We start from the raw sequence: 25,998 nt of genomic DNA, 5'->3' as shown, positions 1-25,998 counted from the left end.
TTAATATTCTGGATAACAGTACTTTTTGGGTTATGTATTATAAATGTTTATATATATAAAACATCTTCTTTATCCATTCACCTGTTGATGGATACTTAGGTTGCTTCCATATCATGGCTATTGTAAATAATACAGCTATGAACATTGGGGTGGATGTATATTTTTGAATTAGGAATTAGTGTTTTCTTTTGTTTTTCAGATTTATACCCAACAGTGGAGTTGCTGGATCTTGTGCTAGTTCTATTTTTAGTATTTTGAGGAAACCCAGTAATATTTTTCATACAGACTGCAACAATTTACAATCCCACCAGCAGTGTTTTACAGTTCAGATTTCTCCACATTTTCACCAACATTTGTTATTTGTAGACTTTTTGATTATAGCCATTTTGACAGGTGGGAAGTGATATCTCATCATGGTATTGATTTGCCTGTTAGTGATTTTGAGCATTTTTTCATGTGCCTATGGACATCTGTATATCTTCTTTGGAAAATGTCTATTCAGCTCTTCTACTCGTTTTTTAATTGGGTAGTTTTTTTTTTTTTTTTTTGATTTTGAATTGTATGAGCTCTTTATATAGTTTGGATATTAACCTTTTATTGATCACACCATTTGAAAATATGTTCTCCCATTCAGTAGGTTGTCTTTTCATTCTGTCAATGGTTTCTTTTGCTGTGCAAAAGCTTTTGAGCTTAATTAGGTCTCATTTGTTTATTTTTATTTCTACTTCTTTTGTCTTAGGGAATTAATTGAAAAAAAATCCAAGAAAATATTGCTATGGGAGAGACCTTCAAGAGGGCAGAGGAGTAAGACATGGAGATCAGCTTCCTCCCCACAAATACATCAGAAATACATATACATGTGGAACAACTCCTACAGGACACCTACTGAACTCTAGCAGAAGACCTCAGACTTCCCAAAATGCAAGAAACTCCCCACATACCTGGGTAGGGCAAAAGAAAAAAGAAAAAGAATAGGGACAGGACCTGTACCTCTGGGAGGGAGCTGTGAAGGAAGAAAAGTTTCCACACACAGTGAAACCCCTTCACTGGCAGAGACGGGAGGTGGTGGGGTGGAAGTTTTGGAGCGACGGAGGAGAGTGCAGCCGTAGGGGTGCAGAGGGCAAAGCGGAGAGATTCCTGCACAGAGGATCAGTGCCGACCAGCATTTACCAACCTAAGAGGCTTGTCTGCTCACCAGCCAGGGCGGGTGGGGGTTAAGAGCTGAGTCTCTGACTTTGGAGACCAGATCCCAAGGAGAGGACTGGGGTTGGCTGCATGAACACAGAGTGAAGGGGGCTAGTGTGCCACAGCTGGCTGGGAAAGAGTCTGGGAAAAAGTGCAGAACTGCCTAAGGAACAACAGACCATAGGTTCAGGGCGTGCAAGGAGAGGGGCTTCAGAGCCATGTCTAAAAGAGCTCCAGAGATGGGTGTGAGCTGTGGCTATCAGCGCAGACACCAGAGATGGGCATGAAATGCTGAGGCTGCTGCTGAAGCCACCAAGAAGCCTATGTGCAAGCACAGGTCACTATCCACACCTCCCCTCCTGGGAGCCTATGCAGCTTGCAACTGGCTGGGTCCTGTGGTCCTGGGACAACTTCCTGAGGAGAACACACAGTGCACCTCAGGCTCTTGCAACATCATGCTGGCCTCTGCCACTGCAGGTGAACCCCGCATTCTGTACCCCTCCCTACCCCTGACCTGAGCGAGCCAGAGCCCCCTAATCAGCTGTTACTTTAACCCCATGCTGTATGAGTGAAGAATAGATGCCATCAGGTGACCAACATGCAGAGGCAGGGCCAAATCCAAAGCTGAACCCCAGGAGCTGTGCGAACAAAGAAGACAAAGGTAAATTTCTCCCAACAGCCTCAGGAGCAGCAGATTAAATCTCTACAACTAACTTAATGTACCCTTCATCTCTAGAATACCGGAACAGACAACGAATCATCCCAGAATTGAGATGGTGGACTTTGGGAGCAACTGTAGACTTGGGTTCTGCTTTCTGCATCGAATTTGTTTATGGTCTTATGTTTATCTCAGTTTAGTATTTAGAGTTTATTATCATTGGTAGATTTGTTTATTGATTTGGTTACTCTCTTCCACATATATATATATATATATATATATATATATATATATATATATATATTTCCTTTTTCTCTTTTTGTGAGTGTGTATGTGTATGCTTCTTTGTGAGATTTTGTCTGTATAGCTTTGTTTTTACTATTTGTCCTAGGGTTCTCTCTGTTCCTTTTTTTTTTAAATAAGTTTTTAGTGCTTGGTATCATTGGTGGATTTGTTTTTTGGTTTGGTTGCTCTCTTCCTTCTTTCTCTCTTTTTTTATTACTTTTTAATTTTAATAATATTTTTTATTTTAATAACTTTATTTTATTTTATTTTTTCTTCCTTTCTTTTTTCTCCCTTTTCTTCTGAGCCATGTGGCTGACAGGGTCTTCGTGCTTCGGCCAGGTGTCATGCCTGTGTCTCTGAAGTGGAAGAGCCGAGTTCAGGACACTGGTCCACCAGAGACCTCCCAGCTCCAAGTAATATCAAATGGGGAAAGCTCTCCCAGAGATCTCCATCTCAATGCTAAGACTCAGTTCCACTCAACAACCAGCAAGCTACCAGGCTGGACACCCTATGCCAAACTACTAGCAAGACAGGAACACAACCCCACCCATTAGCAGAGAGGCTGCCTAAAATCATAATAGGGTCACAGACAGCCCAAAACACACCACCAGATGTGGTCTTTCCCACCAGAAATACAATATCCTGCCTCATCCACCAGGACACAGGCATAAGTCCCCTCCACCAGGAAGCCTACACAACCCACTGAACCAACCTTAGCCACTGGGGGCAGATACCAAAAACAAAAGGAACTACGAACCTGCAGCCTGCAAAAAGGAGACCCCACATACATTAAGCAAAATGAGAAGACAGAGAAACACAAAGCAGATGAAGGAGCAAGGTGAAAACCCACCAGACCAAACAAATGAAGATGAAATAGGCAGTATAACTGAAAAAGAATTCAGAGTAATTATAGTAAAGATGATTCAAAATCTTGGAAATAGAATGGAGAAAATAAAAGAAACATTTAACAAGGACCTTGAAGAACTAAAGGGCAAACAATGATGAACAACAAAATAAATGAAATTTAAAATTCTCTGGAAAGAATCAATAGCAGAATAACTGAGGGAGAAGAACGGATAAGTGACCTGGAAGATAAAATAGTGGAAGTAAATACCACAGAGCAGAATAAAGAAAAAAGAATAAAAAGAATTAAGGACAGTCTCAGAGACTTCTGGGACAACATTAAACACACCAACATTTGAATTATAGGAGTCCCAGAAGAAGAGAAAAAGAAAGGGACTGAGAAAATATTTGAAGAGATTATAGTTGAAAACTTCCCTAATATGGGATAGGAAATATCAATCAAGTGTAGGAAGTGCAGAGAGTCCCATACAGCATAAATCCAAGGAGAAACATGCCAAGACATATATTAATCAAAATATCAAAAATTAAATACAAAGAAAAAAATATTAAAAGCAGCAAGGGAAAAACAACAAATAACATACAAGGGAATCCCCATAAGGTTAACAAATGATCTTTCAGCAGAAACTCTGCAAGCCAGAAGGGAGTGGCAGGACATATTTAAAGTGATGAAAGGGAAAAACCTACAACCAAGATTACTCTACCCAGCAAGGATATCCTTCGATTTGACAGAGAAATTAAAACCTTTACAGACAAGCAAAAGCTAAGAGAATTTAGCACCACCAAACCAGCTTTACAACAAATGCCAAAGAAACTTCTCTAGGCAGGAAACACAAGAACAGGAAAAGACCTACAATAACAAACAAAAAACAATTAAGAAAATGGTAATAGGAACAAACATATCAATATCTACATTAAATGTAAATAGATTAAAAGCTCCAACAAACAGACATAGACTGGCTGAATGGAACAAAAACAAGACCCGTATATATACTGTCTACAAGAGACCCACTTCAGACGTAGGGACACATGCAGACTGAAAGTGAGGGGATGGAAAAAGATATTCCATGTAAATGGAAATCAAAAGAAAGCTGGAGTAGCAATTGTTACATCAGACAAAATAGACTAAAATAAAGACTATTAAAGAGACAAAGAAGGACACTACAGAATGATAAAGGGATCAATCCAAGAAGAAGATATAACAATTGTAAATATTTATGCACCCAAAATAGGAAAACGTCAATGCATAAGGCAAATGCTAACAGCCATAAAAGGGGAAATCGACAGTAACACAATCATAGTAGGGGACTTTAACACCCCACTTTCACCAATGGACAGATCATCCAAAATGAAAATAAATAAGGAAACACAAGCTTTAAATGATACGTTAAACAGGATGGGCCTAATTGATATTTATAGGACATTCCATCCATAAACAACAGAATACACTTTCTTCTCAAGTGCTCTTGGAATACTCTCTAGGATAGATCATATCTTGGGTCACAAATGAGGCCTTGGGAAATTTAAGAAAATTGAAATTGTATCAAATATCTTTTCTGACCACAATGTTATGAGACTAGATATCAATTAGAGGAAAAAATCTGTAAAAAATACAAATGCATGGAGGCTAAACAATACAATACTAAATAACCAACAGGTCACTGAAGAAATCAAAGAGGCAATCAAAAACTACCTAGAGCAAATGACAATGAAAACACGACAACCCAAAACCTATGGGATGCAGCAAAAGCAGTTCTAAGAGGGAAGTTTATCGCAATACAATCTTACCTCAAGAACCAAGAAAGATCTCAAATAAACCACCTAAACTTACCCCTACAGCAATTACAGAAAGAAGGAGAAAAAACTCCAGTTAGCAGAAGGACAGAAATCATAAAGATCAGATCAGAAATAAATGAAAAAGAAATGAATGAAACAATAGCAAAGATAAATAAAACTAAAAGCTGGTTCTTTGAGAAGATAAACAAAATTCATAAACCATTGGCCAGACTCATCAGGAAAAAAAGGGAGAAGAATCAAATCAATAGAATTAGAAATGAAAAAGGAAAAATAACAACTGACAATGCAGAAATACAAAGCATCATGATAAATTACTACAAGCAAGAATATGTCCAAAAAATGGACAACCTGGAAGAAATGGAGAAGTTCTTAGAAAAGAACAACGTTCTGAGACTGAACCAGGAAGAAATAGAAAATATAAACAGACCAATCACAAGCACTGAAATTGACACTGTGATTAAAAATCTTCCAAAAAACGCAAGCTCAGGACCAGATGACTTCAAAGCTGAATTCTATCAAACATTTAGAGAAGAGCTAACACCTATCCTTCTCAAAAACTTCCAAAATATAGCAGATGGAGGAACACTCCCAAACTAATTCTATGAGGCCACCATCAACCTGATACCAAAACCAGACAAAGATGTCACAAAGAAAGAAAACTACAGGCCAATATCACTGATTAACATAGATTCAAAAATCCTCAACAGAATACTAGCAAACAGAATCCTACAGTACACTAAAAGGATCATACACCATGATCAAGTGAGTTTTATCCCTTGAATGCAAGGATTCTTCAATATACACAAATCAATCAATGTGATACATCATATTAAAAGATTGAAAGATAAAACCAAATGATTATCTCAAAAGATGCAGAAAAAGGTTTTGACAAAATTCAACACACATTTATGATAAAAACCCTCCAGAAAGTAAGCATAGAGGGAACTTGCCTCAACATAATAAAATCCATATATGACAAACCCACAGCCAACATCATTCTCAATGGTGAAAAACTGAAACCATTTCCTCTGAGATCAGGAACAAGACAAAGTTGTCCACTGTCACCACTATTATTCAACATAGTTTTGGAAGTTTTTGCCACAGCAATCAGAGAAGAAAAAGAAATAAAAGGAATCCACATTGGAAAAGAAGAAGTAAAGCTGTCACTGTTTGCAGATGACATGATACTATACAAAGAGAATCCTAAAGATGTTACCAGAAAACTACTAGAACTAATCAATCAATTTGGTAAAGTAGCAGGATACAAAATTAATGCACAGAAACCTCTTGCATTCTTATACACTGATGATGAAAAATCTGAAAGAGAAATTAAGGAAACACTCCCATTTACCATTGCAACAAAAAGAATAAAATACCTGGGAATAAACCTACCTAAGGAGACAAAAGACCTGTATGCAGAAACCTATGACACTGATGAAAGAAATTAAAGATGATACAAATAGATGGAGAGATATACCATGTCCTTGGATTGGAAGAATCAACATTGTGAAAATGACTATATTACCCAAGGCAATCTACAGATTCAATGCAATCTCTATCAAACAACCAATGACATTTTTCAGAGAATCAGGACAAAGAATTTCACAATTTGTTTGGAAACACAAAAGACCCCGAATAGCCAAAGCAATATTGAGAAAGAAAAACGGAGCTGGAGGAATCAGGCTCCCAGACTTCAGACTATACTACAAAGCTGCAGTAATCAAGAGAGTATGGTACTGACACAAAAACAGAAATATAGATCAATGGAACAGGATAGAAAGCCCAGAGATAAACCCACGCACTTCTGGTCACCTTAGTTTTGTTAAAAGAGGCAAGAATATACAATGGAGAAAAGACAGCCTCTTCAGTAAATGGTTCTGGGAAAAGTGGACCACTACATGTAAAAAAATGAAATTAGAAAACTACCTAACACCTTTCACAAAAATAAACTCAAAATGGATTAAGGACCTAAATGTAAGCCAGACACTGTAAAACTCTTAGAGGAAAACATAGGCAGAACATTCTATGACATAAATCACAGCAAGATCCTTCTTGACCCACCACCTAGAGAAATGGAAATAAAAACAAAAATTAAAAAATGGATCCAAATGAAACTTAAAAGCTTTTACACAACAAAGGAAACCATAAACAAGACGAAAAGACACCCTCAGAATGGGAGAAAATATTTGGAAATGAAGCAACTGACAAAGGATTAATCTCCAAAATTTACAAGCAGCTCATGCAGCTCAATATGAAAGAAAAAAAAAACAGTGCAATCCAAAAACACATAGAAGACCTAAATAGACATTTGTCCAAGGAAGATATACAGCTTGCCAACAAACACATGAAAGGATGCTCAAAGTCAGTATTCATTAGAGAAATGCAAATCAAAACTTCAATGAGGTATCACCTCACACCAGTCAGAATGGCTATCCTCAAAAAATCAACAAACAATAAATGTTGGAGAGGGTATGGAGAAAAGAGAACCCTCGTGCCCTGTTGGTGGGAATGTAAATTGATACAGCCATTTTTGAGAACAGTATGGATGTTCCTCAAATAACTAAAAATAGAATTACCATATGACCCAGTAATCCCACTCCTGGGCATAAACCCAGAGAAAACCATACTTCAAAAAACACATGCAACACAATGTTCATTGCAGCTCTATTTACAATAGCCAGGACATGGAAGCAACCTAAGTGTCCATCGACAGATGATTGGATAAAAAAATGTGACCCATATACAATGGAATATTACTCAGCCATAAATGTAATGAAATTGAGTAATTTGTAGTGAGGTGGATGGCTTAGAGTCTGTTATACAGAGTGAAGTAAGTCAGAAAGAGAAAACCAAATACATTTTGCTAACACATATTTATGGAATGTAAAAAAAAAAAAAAAAAAAGGTTCTGAAGAACCTAGGGGCAGGACAGGAAGAAAGACACAGATATAGTGAATGGACTTGAGGACACCAGGAGAGGGAAGGGTAAGCTGGGACAAAGTGAGAGAGTGGCATGGACATATATACAATACCAAATGTAAAATAGATAACTAGTGGGAAGCAGCTACATAGCACAGGTAGTTCAGCTTGGTGCTTTGTGACCACCTAGAGGGATGGTATCGGGAGGATGGGAGGGAGACACAAGAGGGAGGAGATATGGGGATATATGTATATGAATACCTGATTCACTTTGTTATAAAGCAGAAACTAACACACCAATGTAAAGCAATTATACCCCAATAAAGATGTTAAAAAACCAAACAAACAAGAAGGCAGTATCATTGTTATTAAAGTAAATTTGAAGAGGTATAATGGTGATATAATGCAAGTGTAAAAAAATAAAAATAGGGCTTCCCTGGTGGCGCAGTGGTTGAGAATCTGCCTGCCAATGCAGGGGACACGGGTTCGAGCCCTGGTCTGGGAAGATCCCACATGCCATGGAGCAACTAGGCCCGTGAGCCACAATTACTGAGCCTGCGAGTCTGGAACCTGTGCTCCACAACAAGAGAAGCCGTGATAGTGAGAGGCCCACGCATCATGATGAAGAGTGGCCCCCGCTTGCCGTAACTAGAGAAGGCCCTCGCGCAGAAATGAAGACCCGGCACAGCCATAAATAAATAAATAAATAAAAATAAATAATTTTTTAAAAAAGTGAATGGGAAAATTCCTCTTATTTAAAAAAATAAATAAATAAAATAAAAATAAAAATAAATAAATAAATAAAAATATTTCTCTTGTTCATCCACTATACACCCCCCTACTAATTTTGTAGAATTTATTATATATTTAAGATTCAAAGCTCATGATAAAACTAAAAAACAATCCTACAATATTTATTGAATTTTAAGAAATTAAGAAAATATCAAAGAAAAAAATTTACTTTTGTTTAATGCTTATAAGTATAAACGCAATGATGCATATTAAGCATTTCATTAAAGAAGTCATGTGACTCAGCCACAAAAAAAAAAAAGAATTATTGCTATGTTTTATGTCAAAGAGTGTTTTGCCTATGTTCTCTTGTAAGAATTTTTTGGTTTTAAGTCTTACAGTTGGGCCTTTAATCAATTTTGAGGGTTTTTTTGTATATGGTGTGTGGAAATGTTCTAATCTTATCTTTTACATGTAGCTGTTTTGTTTTACCAGCCCACTTATTGAAGACACTGTCTTTTCTCCATTGCATATTCTTGCCTCCTTTGTCATAGATTAATTGAACATCAGTGTGTGGGTTTATTTCTGAGCTCTCTATTCTGTTCCACTGATCTATTTGTCTGTTTTTGTACCAATTCCATGCTGTTTTGATTACTGTAGCAGTGTAGTATAGTCCAAAGAAAGGGAGTTTTATACCTCCAGCTTTGTTTTTTTTTTCTCAAAATTGCTTTGTCAACTCAGGATCTTTTCCGGTTCCACATAAATTTTAGGATTATTTGATATTGTTCTGTGAAAAACGTTTGGGGTATTTTGCTAAGGATTGTATTAAATTTATAGATTGCTTTGGGTAATATGCTCATTCTAACAATATTAATTCTTTCCATCCAGGGACATGGGCTATCTTTCTATTTCTTTTTATCATTTTCAAATTCTCTCATCAGTGTTTTATAGTTTTCAGAGTATACGTGCTTTCTCTCTCTGGTAGTTCATTATTAGAGTATACAGAAGCAACACATTTCTGTATATTAACCTTGTATCCTGCAACTTTACAGAATTCATTTATCAGTCCTAATAGTTTTCTTGGTGGAGACTTTAGGGTTTTCTATGATAGTGTCATGTCATCTGCCAATAGTGACAGTTTTAATTCTTTCCTTCCAATTTGAATGCTTTTTATTTTTTTTGTTGTCTGAGTGCTGTGGCTTGGACTTCCAATACTGTGTTAAATAAAAGTGGCAAGAGTATGCATTTTTTTCTTATTCCTGACCTTAGAGAAAAAACGTTCACCTTTTCACATTGACTATGTTGTTGGCTGTGGCTTTATCGTATGTGTCATCATGTTGAGGTATTTTGCCTCTATACCCATTTTTCTATGTTTTATTATAAATTAATATTGAATTTATTAAAAGCTTTTTTCTGCATATTTGAGATGATCTTATATTTTTATTCTTTCATTTCTTAATATGGTATATCACATTGATTGATCTGTGGATATCAAATTATCCTTACATCCATGGGGTAAATCTTACTAGATTGTAGTGTATAATTCTTTTAATGTATTGCTGAAGTTGGTTTGCAAATATTTTGTTGAGGATTTTTGTATCCATGTTCATCAGTAATTTTTCTGTGTGTGAGTGGTGTCTTTGGTTTTGGTATCAGGGTGATGTTGGCCTTGTAGAATTCATTTGGAAATGTTCCTTATCTTCAATTTTTGGAATAGTTCAAGAAGGATAAGAGTTAATTATTTGCTTTGTAGAATTCACCTGTGAAGCCATCTGGTCCTGCATTTATGGTTGTTGAGAATTTTTTTTTTTGATTACTGATCCAATTTCATTGCTCCTAACTGTTCATATTTTCATTTTTCTGTTCATATTTTCTATTTCTTCCTGATTTAGTCTTGAGAGATTGTATGTTTTTAGTAATTTATCCATTTCTTCTTAGTTGTCCATTTTATTGGCATAGAATTTTTTGTAGTAATCTCCTGTAATCCTTTGTATTTCTGTAGTGTCCATTGTAATTTCTCCTCTTTCATTTCTGATTTTATTTATTTGGATCCTCTCTCTTTTTTCCTTGATGAATCTATCTAAAAGTTTATCAGTTTCTTTATCTTTACAAAGAACCAAATTTTGTTTATATATAAAACTCTTCATATTCTGAATGAAAAACTTGCCAGGTAAAATATTCTTAGTTGTTAGTTTTTGTGTTTTTGTTTGTTTATTTTTTTTGTTTTTTTCTTTCAACACTGAATATATTGTGCCACCCCTTCTTGCCTGCAAAGTTTCTGCTGAAAAGTCAGCTGATTATCTATATGCTTTATAGGCGCCCCCTATGTGGGCTGTGTGGGCCCTTCTGTTGTGGTGGGGCTGACTCCTGCAAGCATGCTGGTAGGTGGGCCTGGCTTTCAACTTGTTTGGCTGTAAGGCCGTGCCTCATGTCGTGTCTATGGACCTACTGGAGGGAAGGTTAGTTTCCCTGCAGGGTTGGTTGAGTGTCTTGGAATGGGGGATTCAGCACTGGGGCTGGCCTGCTGGTGAGTGAAGCTATGTCCCAGGCTCTAATGGGCTAGATGCAGGATTCCAAAATGTTGCTTGCCAGTGCTGGTGTTATTGCCATAATATGAGCTCCCAAAAATGGCTACTGACAGCCTCTCCATCCCCAGTGGGAGTGTCAGTTGTCTCCTGAGTCTCTAGGCAGCCCTCAAAGATCAGCAAGTGGGTCTAACCCAGGTTCCTTTCAATCCACTGCCTCTGTACTGAAAGTCAGAGTGTGTAAGATTTTGTGCTTGATCTTTAAGAGTGGAGTCTCTGTTTCCCAAGACATCTGGCTCTCCTGAACATAAGCCTTGCTGGCTTTCAAAGCCAAACTTTTGAGGGATTCATCTTCATCAGGCAGGATCTGCAGGCTGTCAGCCCAATGTGGGACTCAAACCTTTCAATTCTTGGGGAGACCCTCTAAAATTGTGATATCCCTCCTATTTGTGTGTTGCCAGCCCAGGGTTGTGGGTCCTAACTATACCATGTCTTCACCTTTCTTACTCATCTCATGGTTTCTTCTCCATGTCTTTAGTTATGGAAAATATTTTCTGCTGGTTTTCAGGTCATTCTCATAGATAGTTGCTCTGTAAGTAATTTTAATTGTGGGAGAAAGCGTGTTCATCTTTGCCACCTCCCTCATGTTATCTTTCTTAGTAGAAGACTTAATTTTGCTCTTTTCAGGAAATTGGGTTTTGGGAAAATATCTTAATTGAATAATTTGAAGATGGATTCAGACTTTGTAAGATCTGATCTCTTTCTGGTTCAGTCTTAATACTAGTTTTGTCTCATTGGTGTGTTAGGATTCTGCAGCACTTGACAGAGCTCTCTTCCTTGTAAGGAACTCTAATTTTTGCTCCCAAAGTCACAAAATTAATCAGAGGAAGAAAAATAATTGTAAAATATTTAAATGAATTAGGATATTTGGAAGATAATAAGAAGTCACAGCATATCACTTCAGTATGAAATTACAAAGAAGGAGAGAAAATTATTTTAACTGATAACAATGGATAATATCCTAGAGTTGCTGACTTAGATCCTTCTGATTAATAAAATACCAAAAGAGAACATTTGGATTATTTTATAACCATTAAATAATAGTAATAATCTACCCATACATCTATGATCAACTTATTTTTGATATGGGTGCCAAGTCCATTCAATGGGAAAATAATAATCTCTTAAAAACTAGTTCTCAGATAATGAGATTTCTACATGCAAAGAATGAGTCTGGACCTCTATCAATATCATATAAAAAATTAAGTCAAAATGGTTCAATAACCTAATTATGAGGTAAAATTTAAAAACTCTTAGAAGAGAACATGAATTGGTCTTCATGACCTTAGAGGTGGCAATGTATTCAGAGATATAACACCAAAAGAATGAGGAACAACAACAACAAAAATAGATAAATTGAGCTTCATGTAAATTTGTTTTGTGCATCAAGTAAAGCTAATAATATAGTGAAAGGACAACCCATTGAATAAAAAAATTTACAAATACTGTATCCAATAAGAGTCTAATATTCAGAATAAATAAAGAAACAATGCAACTCACCAACAAAAAGACAAACAACACAATTGAAAGATGGGCAAATAATTTAAATAAATTGCCAATAAGCATATGAAAAGATGCTCAATAATTTTAGTCATTAGGAAAATGCAAATCAAAACTACAGTGGAATATTACTTCACACGTACTAGGTGGCTGTAATTTTTTAAGAAACAAAAGAAAACCCAGAAAATAACAAGTGTTAGCAAAGATTTGGATGAATGTGAACTCTCATACATTGCTAATGGGATTGTAAAATGGTGCAGCTACCATGGATGCAGTTTTTGATTTCTTAAAAAGCTAAACATAGAATTAGCTTATAACCTAACAATTCCACTCCTAGATATATACTCAAAATAATTGAAAACAAGGACTCAACAGATACTTTTATACCAATGTTCATTGTGCACAAGAACCAAACAGTAGAAACATCCAAATGTCCATCAACAGATGAATGGATAAACAAAATGTCATATAAACATACAATGGAATATTATTTAGTCATCAAAAGAAATGAAACTATGATACATGCTACAAAATAATGGATCTTGACAATTTGATGCTAAATGAAATAAGCTGAACACAGAGAAAAATATTGTATGATTTTATCTGTATTAAATACTTGGAATAGAAAAAGTCATAGAGACAGAAAGTATATTAGAGGTTACCAGGACCTGAAGTAGTGGGCAATGGGGAGTTATTCTTAATGGCTACAAATTTTCTGTTTGGGGTGATGAAATAGTTTTGGCACAGCACAGTAAATATAATTAATGACACTAAATTGTACACTTAAAAATTATTAAAATGACATACTTTGTTATATATATTTTCCATAAGTAAAAAAAAGGAGAAAAAAGAATGGTGACAATCTTTGCCTTACTATATGTTCCCACTTCCCCCACCTGCCCCCCAAATGTAAAAACTGTAAACAAATAATTTTACTTATTAGTTTAAGAAAAATGCAAGTAATAAATAATCTTATTTAGTAAATAATATTAATTTTAATACAAACTCTAACAAATGGGGAAAATGAGTGATGTATATAAATATATATATAATATATGTATATATTTTATATATATATATTATATGTGTATATATATATAGTGCAATGTATGAAGACAGCAAAACTAGATGGTGACCTTAAAAAAAAAGGAAAATCACAAGCTCATTTAACACTTGAACATAAGCATACAAATTATAAATAAAATATTAGCAACATTATTGCAGCTTTAGCTGTAGCATTTATTCTATCCTAGGAATGTAAAATTAGTTTAAAGTGGTTAGACAATTAATATCATTCACCACATATACAGGTTAAAGAAGAAAAAACATTGCAAAAATAAATAATTTGATCAAATTTGAAGATTTCTGAGCTTTGCTCATTTCAATATTTGATGTGTAGTCTGCCTATGTGCTCCAACTAATGTATCCTAATATTAAAGTTGCCAGTTGATGTAGCTGTCGCCGCCCACCTATATAGACACACAAATTTACTTAGACACAAATCAGATGTATAAAGACATTCCATCATTTTGTGAGTGAGTCATTTGTTGAGAGAGTCTTCTATCTTGATCTAATCTTATGAAACAAACATGAAGCTAATCTGGTGACTAATCATTTTACCCATCCCTTGACCCACTTCACATACACCCCTTAACCATGAGAATTCATGATGAACCACTTATTTAGAAGAGACCAATTAAATCAGAGGAAATTCATGGTAGCCATTTAATAATTATCACAGTACCTTATACATTAATAGGAAAATATGATCAAGCTGCTCCATATTCCAGATTTTGAGTAAAACTAGCAACACAAAAGCAAAGAAATACAAAAAAAAGTAAACCAATATGTTACCTTGGAGGAACCTAATAATGCAGAACATAGAAATAAATTGAAAAACTCAAAAAATTAACATGCTCAGAGAAATTTGAGAATTTTGTACATAAAAGGATAGATTTCTATAGTAATCAAATTTTAAAAATCATGGAGAGTAAAGATATAATTGCTGAAATAAAATTTTTCAGTAAAAGTTTAGAATAATTGAAGAACATTTTTAGAATGCTGAGTTAAAAACTGTGGTAAAGATACAGTAAATTTGATGTTTAGAGACAAGATAGAGGACTAGGAGGACATGAGCTTACCTCTTCTTATGAAAAAAACCACAACTAACTGCTGAACAACCATTGATAAAAAATGCTAGAACCAACCAAAAATGTTACCCTACATCCAAAGAAGAAGCCACAACAAGATGGTAGGAGGGGCACAATCACAATAAAATCAAACCCCGTACTTGTTGTGCCTGTAACCCATAAACTGGAAAATAATTATACCACTGAAGTTCTTCCACAGAAGTGAAAGTCCTGAGCCCTATGTTAGGCTCCCAAGCCTGGGGGTCTGGCAATGGGAGCAGTAGCCACCAGAGAATCTAGCTTTGAAAGCCAGTAGGATTTGAGAGCAGGAATTCCACAGGACTCAGGGAAACATAAACTCCACACAAGACATTGTGTGCACCAGGACACAGGGAAAAAAGCAGTGACCTCATAAGACACTGATCCAAATTAACCTGCTAGTATTGGAGGGTCTCCTGCAGAGGTGGGGGACAGGTGTGGCTCACTGCAGGGATAAAAACACTAGTGGCAATAGTTCTGAGGAGTACTCATTGGTGTGAGTTTTCTGGGAGGCTGCCATTTTCCCATGAAGACCTGGCCCCACCCAACAGCCTTAGGCCCCAGTTCTGGGAACCTTAGGCAAAATAACCAACGGAGCAGGAACATAGCCACACCCATCAGCAGACAGGCTGCTTAAAGTTGTCCTGAGCACACAGCTGCCTGCTAAACACACCCCTTTACATGGCCTAGCTCACCAGAGGGACAAGACAGAGCTCCACACACCAGTGGGCAGGAACCAGTTTCTCCCACCCAAGAGCCTGCTCAAGCCTTTTAGACAACCTCACCCACAAGGGGCCAGACAGCAGAAGCAAGAAGAACTACAACTCTGCAAACTGTGGAAGGAAAACCACAATCACAGGAAGTATGACAAAATGAGACAGCAGAGGAATATTTTCCAGAAGAAGGAACAAGATAAAACCCCAGAAGAACTAAATGAAGTGGACATAGGCAATCTACCTGAAAAAGAATTCAGAGTAATGATAGTAAAGATGATACAAGATCTCGGAAGAAGAATGAAGGCAGATTGAGAAGATAAAAGAAATGTTTAACAAAGACCTAGAAGAACTAAAGAACAAAAAACAGAGATGCACAATGCAATAACTGAAATGAAAAATACAATAGAAGGAATCAATAGGAGAATAACTGAGGCAGAAGAACGTATAAATGAGCTGGAAGACAGAATGATGGAAACCACTGCCACAGAACAGAATAAATAAAAAAGAATGAAAAGAAATGAGGACAGTAAAAGAGGCCTCAGGGACAACATTAAACACATCAAAATTTGCATTTTAGGGGTCCCAGAAAGAGAAGAGAGAGAGAAAAGACCTGAGAAAATATTTGAAAAGTTAATAGCTGAAAACTTCGCTCACATAGGAAAAAGAACAGTCACATAAGTCTAGGAAGTGCAGAGAGTCCCTGACAGGATAAACACAATGAGACACTTACTAATCAAATAGACAAAAATTAAAGACAAAGAAAAAATATTAAAAGCAACAATGGAAAAGCAACAAATAACATAAAAGGGTATTCACATAAGGTTATCAGCTGATTTCTCAGCAGAAAACCTGCAGGCCAGAAGGGAGTAACAAGGTATATTTAAAGTGATGAAAGAGAAGCACCTACAACCAAGAATATTCTAGCCAACAAGACTCTCATTCAGATTCAATGGGGCAATCAAAACCTTTGCAGACAATGAAAGCTAAGAGAATTCAGCAGTCCCAGACCTGCTTTGCAACAAATGCTAAAAGAACTTCTCTAGGCAGGAAAGAAAAGATCATAATTAGAAATAAAAAAATACAAATGGAAAAAGCCACTGATAAAGGTAAACATACAGTAGAAGTAGGAAATTACCTGCACACAAATATGATATGAAAACCAACAATTTTAAGAAGAGGAGAGAACAAATACAGGATATTGGAAATTCGTTTGAAATTAAAAGACCAGCAACTTAAAACAATCTTGTTAATATATAAACTGCTATATCAAAACCTTATGGTAATGGCAAACTGAAAATCTACAATAGATACATACACAAAAAGAAAAAGGAACTCAAACACAAAACTAAAATTAATCATCAAGTCAACAGAAGAGAACAAAAGAGGAAGGGAAGAAAAAAGAACTAAAAAATAAAAAATAAAAGCAGCCCAAACAATTAACAAAATGACAATAAGAACATACATGTCAATAATTACCTTAAACATATAAGGATTACATGCTCCAATCAAAACACATAGACTGGCTGAATGGATACAAAAATAAGACCCATATATGTGCTGTCTACAAAAGACTCACTTCAGATCCAGCGACACATACAGAATGAAAGAGAAGGGATGGAAAAAGGTATTCCATGCAAATGGAACTCAAAAGAAAGCTGGAGTAGCAATACTCATATCAGACAAAATAGACTTTAAATTAAAGACTGTTACAAGATACAAAGCAGGACACTACATAATGACCAAGGGATCAATCCAAGAAGATATAACAATTATAAATATATATGCACCCAACATAGGAGCTCCTCAATATATAAGGCATATACTAACAGCCATAAAAGGACAAATCAACAGTAACAATATAAGAGTGGGGAACTTTAACACCCCACTTTCATCAATGGACAGATTATCCAGACCGAAAATCAAAAAGGAATCACAGGCCTTAAATGACACATTAGAACAGATGGACTTAACTGATATTTATAGAGCATTCCATCTGAAAGCAGCAGAATACACATTCTTTTCAAGTGTGCATGGAATATTCTCCAGAATTCATCGCATGCTAGGTCAGAAATCAAGCTTTGGTAAATTAAGAAAATTGAAATCATTTCAAGCATCTTTTTCGACTACAATGCTATGAGATTAGAAATCAACTACAAGAAAAAAACTAAAAAACACACAAACACATAGAAGATAAACAATATGCTATTAAACAACCAATGGATCATGGAAAAAATCAAAGAGGATATCAAAAAATACCTAGGAACAAATGACAATGAAAGTATGACCATCCAAAACCTATGGGACACAGCAAAAACAGGTCTAACAGGGAAGTTTATAGCAATACAACCTTACCTCAGGAAACAAGAAAAATCTCAAATAAACAAGCTCTCCTTACACCTAAAGCAGCTAGAGAAAGAAGAACAAACAAAAGCAAAGGTTAGTAGAAGGAAAGAAATCATAAAGATCAGAGCAGATATAAATGAAATGGAGATAAAGTAAACAATAGAAAAGATCAATGAAACTAAAAGTTGGTCCTTTGAAAAGATAAACAAAACTGATAAACATTTAGCCAGATTCATCAAGAAAAAGAGGGATAGGACTCAAATCAATAAAATTAGAAATGAAAAAGGAGAAGTTACAATGGACACCACAGATATACAAAGGATCATAAGAGACTACTACAAGCAATTATATGCCAATAAAATGTTCAACCTAGAAGAAATGGACAAATTCCTAGAAAGGTACAATCTCCTAGGACTGAACCAGGAAGAAATAGAAAATATGAACAGACTAATCACAAGTACTGAAATTGAAACTGTGGTTAAAAAACTCCTAACAAACAAAAGTCCAGAACCAGATGGTTTCACAGACGAATTCTATTAAACATTTAGAGAGAGTTAACACCTATCTTTGTGAAACTCTTCCAAAAAATTGCAGAGGAAGGAACACTCCCAAACTCATTCCACAAGGCCATCATCACCCTGATACCAAAAGCAAATGAAGAAACCACATAAAAGAAAATTACAGGCCAATATCATTGATGAACACAGATGCAAAATCCTCAACAAAATACTAGCAAACAGAATCCAACAACACATTAAAAGGATCATACACCATGATCAATTGGGATTTATCCCAAGAATGCAAGGATTTATCAATATCCACAAATGAATCAGTGTGATATATCACATCAACAAATTGAAGAATAAAAACCCTATGATCATCTCAATAGATGCAGAAAAATCTTTTGACAAATTCAACACATATTCATGATAAAATGTCACCAGAAAGTTGGCATAGAGCAAAATTACCACAACATAATAAAGGTCATATATGACAGACCTACAGCTGACATCATAATCAATGGTGAAAAGCTGAAAGCATTCCCTTGAAGATCAAGAACAAGACAAGGAGGTTCACTCCCACCACTTTTATTCAACATAGTTTTGGGAGTCTTAGCCACAGATATCAGAGAAGAAAAAGAAATAAAAGGAATCCAAATTGGAAAAGAAGAAGTACAAATTTCACTATTTGCAGATGATATGATACTCTAAATAGAAAATCCTAAAGATGTTACCAGAAAACTACTAGAGCTCATCAATGAATTCTGTAAAGTTGTAGGATACAAAATTAGTACACAGAAATCTGTTGCGTTTCTATGTACTAACAACAAAAGATCAGAAAGAGAAATTAAAGAAAGAATCCCATTTACCATCACATTAACAAGTACAAAATACCTAGGAATAAACCTACTGAAGGAGACCAAAGACGTGTATTCTGAAAACTATAAGGCACTGATGAAAGAAACTGAAGATGACACAAAGCGATGGAAAGACCTATCATGTTCTTGGATTGCAAAAATCAATATTTTCAAAATGACTATAGTGCCCAAAGCAATCTACAAATTCAATGCAATCCCTATCAAATTATCAATGGCATTTTTCACAGAAGTAAAACACAAAATCTGAATATTTGTATGAAGACACAAAAGACCCCAAATAGCAAAAGCAATCTTGAGAAAGAAAAACGGAACTGGAGGAATCAGGCTCCCTGACTTCAGACCATACTGCAAAGCTCCAGTCATCAAAACATTATGGTTCTGCCACAAAAACAGAGGTATAGATCAATGGAACAGGATAGAAAGTCCAGAGATAAACACATGTACCTATGGTCACCTAATTTATGACAAGGAAGAAAGAATATACAATGGAGAAAAAACAATCTCTTCAATAAGTAGTGCTGGGAAAACTGGACAGCTATATGTAAAAGAATGAAAGTAGAACACTCCCTAACCCCATACACAAAAATAAACTGAAAATAAAGATCTAAATGTAAGGCTGGATAGCATAAAACTCTTAGACGAAAACATAAGCAGAACACTCTTTCACATAAATCACAGCAGTATTTCTTTTTTGATATGTCTCCTAGAGTAACGGAAATAATAAAAAAAAACAAACAAATTGGATCTAATTAAACTCAGAAGTTTTTGCACAGCAAAGGAAACCATAAACAAAAGGAAAAGGCAGCCCACAGAATGGGAGAAAATATTTGCAAATGACGTGATTGACAAGGAATTAATCTCCAAAATTTACAAAGAGTTCATGTGGCTCAATATCAAAAAAACAAAGAACTCAATCAAAAAATGAGCAGAAGACCTAATTACACATTTCTCCATAGAAGACATACAGATGGTCAAGAGGCACATGAAAAGATGCTCAACATTGCTAATTATTAGAGAAATGCAAATCAAAATTACAATGAGTTATCACCTCACACTGGTCAGAATGGCCATCATCAAAAAGTTTACAAGCAATAAATGCTGGAGAGGGTGTGGAGAAAAGCAAACCCTTTTAAAGTGTTAGTGGGAAGGTAAATTGGTACAGCCACTATGGAGAACAGTATGGAAGTTCCTTAAGAAACTAAAAACAGAGCTACCATATGATCCAGCAATCCACTTCTGAGCATATATCCAAAGAAAAACATGGTTCAAATATATATATGCACTTCAGTGTTCATACTGTTTACAATAGCAAAGACATGGAAGTAACCTAAATGTCTACCAACAGAGGAATGGATAAAAAGTTGTGGTACATATATACAATGGAATATTACTCAGCTATTAAAAAGAATGGCATTTGCAGCAACATGGATGGACTAGGATATTATCATACTAAGTGAAGTAAGTCAGGCAGAGAAAGACAAATACCATTTGATATCACTTATATGTGAAACCTAAAAAAAATAATGATTCACATAAACTTATTTACAAAACAGAAACAGACTCACAGACTTAGAGAACAAACTTATGGTTACCAGCAGGGAAGTGTAGGTGGGAGGGATAGATTGGGAGTTTGAGATTGACATATACTCACTGCTATATTTAAAATAGATAACAAACAAGGACCTATTGTATAGCATGGAGAACTCTGCTCATTCAGAGTCCCAATTAACCTCTAAATTTGTTGTTTAGAAAAAGTAGTGAGGTCAAAAGAGAGAAGCTACATGTTAGGTGTTTAAATTTCACTTTCTTCTTTTGGCACAGAAAGCAAACTAGACAAAAAAGAAAAAAGAAAAAAATATAATAACCTTTATGTGTAAATAAGAAGAAGAATTTGGCTTAATCATCATAGGGGAAAAACATTCTTTATTAGACTTATCAGGGTGAATTCTGTTTTCTGAGGAAAACATTATTGTTCAAATATTTTTTATGTTCCTTTTTCTTTTTCTCCTCCCTATGGTATTCCTATTACATGTATGTTATACCTTTTGTAGTTCTCCTCTTGTCCTTGGATATTCTGTTCTGTTTGGGGCTTTTTTTTCTTCCATCTTTGTTCTCTTTCCTTTCTGGTTCTTAAATATTCTATTGGTATATACTTTAGCTCAGAGATTCTTTTTATAACCATGGTTTCTCTGCTAGTAAGCCCATAAAAGTCAGTCTTCATTTCTGTTACAGTATTTTTAATATCTAACATTTCATTTAAGTTTTTTTTTTATAGGATTTTCATCTCTCTGCTTACATTGCCCTTCTGTTCTTGAATGCTGTCTACTTTGTCCTTTAGAGCCCTTAGGATATTAATCATAGTTGTTATAAATTCCCATTCTGATAATTCCAACACCCCTGCCATGTTTGGTTCTGATATTTGCTATGTCTCTTCACTTTGTGTTTTTCACCTTTTGGTTGTTTGTCCTGTAATGTTTTCTTGATAGATGGACATGAAGACACAGTAAAAAGAGCTGCTATAGATAGGCCTTTAGTAGTGTAGTGGTGAGGTGTGCAGGGAAGAAAAGCATTCTATAGTCCTATGATTAGGTCTCTGTCTTTTAGTGAGCCTATGCCCCTGCACTGTGAACTTCACAAGTGTCTCTCACTTTTTTTTCTCCCTGGTTAGGTGGAACAGAATGGCTAGAGTTGTCTGGAGTTCAGTATTTCCATTCTCCCAGGTGGAAGGCTAGAGACAGCTGTAGTCATGTATTTCCCATCCCTGCCTAACCCCAGCAGGTTAGGCTCTGATTAACTTGTTTCCCTTGAGGACAGGCCTTGTTAAGAAAAATACCTGGTGTATTTCAAAGTGGTTCCTTTTCTCCTACCCATGCTGAAAGTAGAGGAGGAATTTTTTTTTCTCTATATTTACTGTGTGGACCTGGTCAGACTACTGAAAGTAAATGGGGGGTCCCTTGGAGATTTTATCAATAACTCTGAGTTGTACTCACTGAGCTTCCAGCAAGTTTTTAATTACAATTCATGCTTTTCTATCCTGTCACTGGTTCCTGTGAAGGTTTTCCCTTGTGAGTCTCTGCTCTGGGAAGCCAAGACTCCCAGTAATGCCTGCCTGTCTCTTCAGTCTTGGGAGCACCAGTTTGCCCTGTGTACTTCCTTCTTTCATGGATCTAAGAAAAGTTGTTGATTTTTCAATCTGTTCAGCTTTTTACTTGTTGTTAGGACACAGTGGCAACTTCCAAGCTCCTTACACGTGGAATTGGAAAAACAACCTACACTGATTTTTTTTTTTTAATAAATTAATTTATTTATTTTTGGCTGTGTTGGGTCTTCGTTTCTGTGTGAGGGCTTTCTCCAGTTGCGGCGAGCAGGGGCCACTCTTCATCGCGGTGCGCGGGCCTCTCACTGTCACGGCCTCTCATTGCAGAGCACAGGCTCCAGACGCGCAGGCTCAGTAGTTGTGGCACACGGACTTAGTTGCTCCGCGGCATGTGGGATCCTCTCAGACCAGGGCTCGAACCTGTGTCCCCTGCATTGGCAGGCAGACTCTCAACCACTGCGCCACCAGGGAAACCCCTACACTGATTTTTAATATTAAAAAATTTAACTCACCAAGAATTCTTTGGGTATGAGTTGGGTAGAAAAAACTGTTTTAATAAAATTTGCTATTTTAAATGTCAACCTACTTTTTCTGTTATATAACATGTATTATTATAGAATTATACATCAACGTCTAAGGAAGTAGAACACTAATCTACTCATAAAATTTTTTTTATAGAAATCAAAGAAAAATATCATGGGCTGCCAGAGCACTGTTAAGTGGAATAGCATTGCCTTCAGTTTTCTATTGCTCATGCTGATTTTTATTTTATTTTGCCTGGATCCCTTTAACCTAAATTTGTTGTATCTTTCCCCAAAAATGCTTAAAATTTTGAATCACAGAATTTTGTTTTTGAATTTTAAAATACTGTTTTGTGTAGCACGTTCTGCATTTGCAATAAAGAAAACAAAGCTTTTAAAAACTATTTTTCGTAACTGCCACTTAAGTCATTAATATATTCATCTGATAAGATAGACACCTTATGGAAGTAAAAGCCAGAATATTTACTATGGTGTATAATAATGTTTTTAATCTGCCTTTCCCCTTCCTCCATCTCTCTGAACTCATATCCTAATCTCTCCCTCTCCAACCTACTTACTGTAATTACTGTGGCCTCTTTGTTGTGTCTTGAACAAGCCAAGCAAAATACTTTGCATTACCACTTCCTATACTTTGGAATTCTACCCCAGGTACCAGATTGGCTCACTCCTCACTTCCTTCCTTATTTCTCTTATCCAGGGAGATTTTTCTGACCACTCTCTTGACATTGCTCCTATCCCACAGCACATATTAACTGGGCCCTGCTACTCCCACTCTTCCTTAACCTGCTTTAATTTTCTTCCAGCACTTATCACCTGATATTGTATATTTGTTTTACCTACTGTCACTTTCCTCCTATTAGCATGTTAACTCCATTTGAGCAGATGCTTGGTTCACTGCTTTGTGAAATGATGAAAACCAGCATGATAGAGAATGCTCAGTTTCCCCCTTACCCCTCCTACCCCATCCCCTCCTTTTCCTCTCTCTCCATCTTCTCTCTTTCTTTCCTAAGTGATTGAATTACACCAATAATATCAAGTAAGGGGCTTGAAAACAGGAGCAAGGGCAAGTTTGGATTAAAGACAAAAATAGCTTACAGAGCCCAAACCACAAGGACATGTATTTGACTTTTCCTTAGTCCATAAAAACACTGCTCTTGTATTAATCTTGAAGCCTCCTGGCCTTTGGGTGTCCCCATAGATATCAGTTGAATGTGTTGCAAATATATTTTTATTGTGTTGCCTGACTTTTAATATTGTTGGCAGCTTTTTTCCCTCTAATTGATTCTTAAGTTTTTATTACATCAAATCTGTCCACTTACTTTGTGATTTCCCCCCTTAGGCATTTTGCCATATGTTCAGGCTAGCTTCTTCCATCTACTGCACATTGTATTAGTCTGCTTGGACTGCCATGACAAAACACCACAGACTGGGTGGCTTAAACAACAATTTATTGTCTCACAGTTCTGGACACAGAAAGTCCAAGATCAAGGTACGAGCAGTGTCAGTTTCTGAGGAGAGCCCTCTTCCTGGCTTGCAGACTGCTGCCTCCTCACTGTGCCATCACATGACCTTTCCTCAGTGTGCTCATAGAGAGAAAGATCTCTAGTGTTTCTTCTTTATATAGGACAAAGAAGACAGATCTGTCCTATCAGATTAGTCTCACCTGTATGACTTTATTTAATCATAATTACCTCCTTAAAAGCCCTATCTCCAAACACAATCCCACTAGGGATGAGAGTTTCACCATATGAGTTTTGATGGGGGAGGGGCAGAATTCAAGACATAGCACACATATATTCATCTACATTTTCTAATTGCATTTTTGTCATCAGTGACTTAAATTTCTATTTCTCATCTATCTGAGAATTTTTTAATGCATTTTAGTTCACCAGCTTTTTGTTGTTGTTGTTGTTCCAATATGTATAACTGAATAACCCAGAATTTTTCTAGTTATAAAAGCCATCTACACCATTAATAAATTTTCTCACTCTGTTATTCACACATGTGTTTCTTATCTTTTTTAACTGATCTATGGATTTCCCCAGAACCACTACCTTGTTTCAATTATTATTGTAGTATAGCTCTTAAAAGTCTTTCTCATTATTTAAAAAAAAAAAAAATTAAGCTTTTCTCATTTCAATCCTTTGCTGTTCCAGATGAAAACTTAAATTTAATTAGATATCTTAATCCCACTACAATTAAAAATAACTTTTGTTTTAGAAAAGCAATACATTCTTATTATACAAATAAAAGACAAAGGAAAATAAAGGAGAAGAAATATTCTTAATCTAATCTATCTATATCTATTTATATATCCTTGTATCTATGTATCTATATTTCCAAAATGAATTTTTGTTTAAAACTTCTTCCCCCAAGAAATAACACTGCAGACCTAGATGGCTTTATTATTGAATTGTTCAAATATTTAAGGAGGAAATAGTCTCAATACAAACATTTTTTTCAGGAAGTAGAAAAAGCAAAACAACTCCTCAATTTATTTTATGAGACCAAGCTTACTATGATACTAAAACCAGACAAAGACATTACAGGAAACTTAAACTTCAAAATGAGAGCTCTCTTAAACATAAGTGCAAAAGTCTTCAACAAAATATCAGTGAATACAATCCAGCAATATAAAAAAGGATAATGCATCACTACAAAGTGAGAGTTATCCCAGGAATGCAAAACTAGTATAACATTTGAAAATTAATCAATGTAATTAGCCATATCAATAGACCAAAGAAGGAAAAACTGTATAATAATCTGAATAGATCAGAAAAATTCTTCAACAAAATTCAATATCTAAGTAGCTTGATAAAAATTTCCAGTAAACTAGAAATACAAGGATAATTTCTCAACCTGATAAACAGTATTCATGAAAAACCTACAGCTACCACCATACTCAAGGCTAAAAGAACAAAAGAGTTTACCATAAGAATGGAAAAGGGAAATTATTTCTTCTCTTATCCTCCTATTTAACACCTTAATGGAGCTCTTAGTCAGTGCAAGGAGGTAAGAAAAAGAAACAAATGGATACTGATTTTAAAGAAATGTATAAAATTTCCTTCATTCATAGATGATATGATTTTCTATGTAGAAAATCTAAAGGAATCTACAAAAAAGTTCCTAGAACAAAAAACTGAGTTTAGCTATGTCATAATAGATATAGTCAACAACCAAAAATCAAGTGTGTTTCTCTGTATAAAGAATGGTTAATTGGAAATTGAAATACAAA

At 35.6% G+C, this 25,998-nt stretch overlaps 1 long non-coding RNA gene across 1 annotated transcript in view; it reads right to left on the bottom strand.

Annotated features, from left to right (window-relative positions):
* Positions 1-2,091: 2,091 nt before the first annotated feature.
* The window catches only part of LOC309644419, a 175,788-nt gene continuing 151,881 nt past the window's right edge, over positions 2,092-25,998 (bottom strand). The window contains exon 2 of the long non-coding RNA XR_014254414.1: positions 2,092-4,391. This is a non-coding gene — a long non-coding RNA (uncharacterized lncRNA). The remainder of the gene's footprint in view (positions 4,392-25,998) is intronic.

The sequence above is a fragment of the Balaenoptera physalus genome (genome assembly GCF_965194825.1).
Source record: "Balaenoptera physalus genome assembly, chromosome: 15".
In the NCBI taxonomy this organism is placed as follows: domain Eukaryota; kingdom Metazoa; phylum Chordata; class Mammalia; order Artiodactyla; family Balaenopteridae; genus Balaenoptera; species Balaenoptera physalus.
This window is presented reverse-complemented; position numbering and strand designations above follow the sequence as displayed.